The following is a 3,436-nucleotide window of genomic DNA, read 5'->3' as shown; positions in this document are numbered from 1 at the left end:
TTCGGAGGCTCTCTGAGAAACCACACTTAAAATCTAGGAATGGTGCTGGGTGAGAAATCCTAAGCAAGGGGAGATATACTTTGCCAATGGAGGAATGAACTAAACTAAGAGAAACCAACTGGAAACGCAATCCCGGTGATATAACAGGAATAGATAAGGTCTCAGCTTGGAAGCTGGACCCCGCGCCACTGGAAGCTGTGATTTGAATTTCCTGCAGCTGCTGCTGTGTCCCAATTGGTGTGGCAAGGAGAGAGGCACGAAAGCTCTGAGAGTGGGAAGCGGTGAATGGAGATGAGAGCGGAACTGGCCGGGAGCCCTGCATCGACCCACGGTGGGTGAGCAGATCGGGGACCTTTCCATAGGAGGCTTCAGCAAAAGACATACTGAGACCAAGCAGACAAGCGGGAACAGGTTGTTGCAGCGACTTCAGTCACATATTCCCCTCTCAAGCGGGATTGGTGGGGAGTGTCTGGCCTGCGTGACGCCGCTGACTAAGGCCCAGTAGGCTAGTCCAAACCAGGTCTCAGTGCCTAGAGGTGCACTCTAGCAGTGAAGCCTTCGGTAGGTTGACCTGAAGGGGTGGGCCCAGCATAGGCTGCCCAGGTCTGTGTCTTCCTAGTATACTGCAGTGGGCGGGAACACCTAGCCAGCGCAATTCAAACAAACTGTAACTGACAAAGAAAGAAACTGGGCCTCCTATATTTGCTTGTATAAAAGGAACAAAAAATATGGGAAGAGGGAGCAACAAGAAAGGGTCCTTGGCCCCCAATCCTGAGAAACATGCAATATCAGACACAACACCAATAGACATAAAGCGCTATCTCCAGAGCCTCATAGACGAGTTCAGGAATGAAGTTATTAACGAACTGAGCAAGATATAAGTAGAATAGTTAGATAAATGCTAAACACTGCCCAAGAAAAAACAGATGGTGGAATGGAAGAACAGAAAAAAAGGGGAGAATTGTTTGATGGAGAAAATAGAGAACACATAGAATACGTGAAGCAGGTTCAAAGAGATTACCAAGAAACTAAAAACTCTATCGAAAACTGGCATAACAGCTTGAAAGAAACTAAGGATAGATTATCTGCACTGGAGGGCAGATTTGTAATATGGGAACATGAAATGAAAAACTTCTTAAAAATAACAAAAAAACAGTAACAATACAAAGGCTAAAAGATGATAAGAGGATCTATAACTTAAGAATTAAAAACATAAAAGAAGAAGTGGGAACACAAACAAATGGACTACAAAAGCTATTCACAGAAATAATCCAAGAGAATTTCCCTAATTTAGCAAATGGTAAAGATACTCAGATGTTCGAGGCATCCAGGACCCCAGCCACCTACAACCCAAACAGAGTTACACCCAGGCATATAATAATCAAAATTCCAGAAATCCAATATAAGAACAGAATATTAAAAGCCGTCAGAGACAAGAAACAGATCACTTACAAGGGAACACCCATCAGAATTACAGCAGACTTCTTGGCACAAACCATCAAATCACAAAGTGTGTAGGGGGAAATAATTCAAGCTTTGAAAGATAATAACTTCCAGCCAAGATTGATATATCCTGCACAACTGTCCCTAGAAATCGATGGAAAAACAAGATGCTTCCAGGATAAAGAGGAACTAGGGGAATTTGCAATGACCAATTCAACTTTACAGAGAATTCTGCAGGATATTCTAAAAAAGGAAAATACCAAGATTCCAGAAATAGTGGCAGGGAGGCCACAATGAACGGAGCAGAAAGCAAAATGAAGAAGACAAACTGACAACAAATGACAGAAAAAGAGCTCAGCAGAAATGAGGCAGAGAAGATCAGATGGTAGGAACAGCTATTTTGAAGAAAACAAGACATCATGATAGCTAGTGCTGACTTAGTATCATCTTGTTTTGTAGTCCCATCAAACTTGTATTCTTCTGTCTCCATTGGTCTTAAAAGGTTGTATCTTACTGGATTTTATTATATATGATACTATAAGTAAAACTTTAATAGACAAGGAGATTATACAAAAACCATTGTTCATTTTCTGTTAATTGGTTCTAAATACCCTGTAATAATGTCATTCTCTTGAATGGTTTTATAGTGTCTTGATATGTTTGGTGCTACAGTATATGAAGTTATACTCAAAGATTTCAAGGAAAGAGACACTATGGTAACTATTTTTATGTCAGGATATCTTGTGGTGAAACACTGTTTTGCTTAAATGGTTATGTTTTGACCTGTGCTGTTCTGTTGTTATGCCCTCTTTTATCTCAATCCCCCCCTTTTTAAAATTATTTACTTTTTTCTTTTTATCTTTTTAATTAAGGGAAAAATAAATAAAAAATAGCAGGATACATTATAGTAACCTACTTTGGTTTCCTATTAACTTGATTTGAAATCCTGTATTGCCCTCACCATCTTGTTTTGACTGATTTTCCCCTATTCTGCTTTGCTTGATAGTACCAAGTTCAAAACTATAGGCAAAACTGTGAAGGCAATAAGATTCATTATCATGCCCATTCCGGTTGACTATTATCTTCTTTTAAAGTCCTGTAATGTCTCCAATGCTTTGGTTTTATTCTTTACTGTTTTGTTCAATTTTATTATAACTGGCAATTCTTCTTAAAATAGCAAGAGGCAGTATGGTAACCATTGTTGATCACCTTGTATTTTGTTTTTACATTATCTATTATGTCCATCCTTTTGATTTGACTTACTCTGTTCTGATATGTCGCATTTGGTTTTATTCTCTTCAAAAAAAGTAATAAGAATGGAGGGAGTAATAAAACCCAAAATGTGTAACTGTCGTTGTACAAAAGAAAGGAAAAGAAAGTGCTAAAGGTTATAACTGCATATATGTTTAAGTGTATAAGATAGATAGCCATATTACTGAGTTTTATTTGGATCATTGAATAAAACTGTTTGCACTCTCAGTTTGAAAGTTCACTGTATATGCTTCAATTTTGTAACTTGAACAACTATTTCTAAGATGAGAATATGTAATCTATTAACTAGTGATTTCCTACTGTTTATTTTTTAAATTTTGTATTACTTGTGCCCTTTTTCTGTTTTTTCTTTTTCTCCTTAAATAAAAAAAAGCCCTATCCATGACTGCATGAGGCTTTAGGGGGACATCTAGACCCAAACCACAATATCAAGATATGAAATTCCTCCCTATTTTGGATATATATTTCTTTAGCCTAGATACATGAGAAATCTGGATTTGTGGCTTAGAGGTTGGGATCAAAGACCAGTCCTGAAGGGTACTAGGCAGTATAGAACAGTGGTCAGCACAGTTATCAAGGTCCAGACTTTTTCTATCTTTCTGACCTGCGATTCTTAGTATGAAATTTTTATGCTCATAGTTGCTTCTTGAATTCAAGATCATGCACTACCTTTGTTTCTGCATTCTGCATAGGAAAGAGAAGAAACGAGAAGATGACAGAG

The sequence above is a fragment of the Cavia porcellus genome, unplaced genomic scaffold (genome assembly GCF_034190915.1).
Source record: "Cavia porcellus strain 051 isolate PalLab524CR breed Dunkin Hartley unplaced genomic scaffold, mCavPor4.1 scaffold_5, whole genome shotgun sequence".
Taxonomy (NCBI): Eukaryota; Metazoa; Chordata; class Mammalia; order Rodentia; family Caviidae; genus Cavia; species Cavia porcellus.
Note: the sequence above shows the minus strand (reverse complement) of the source record.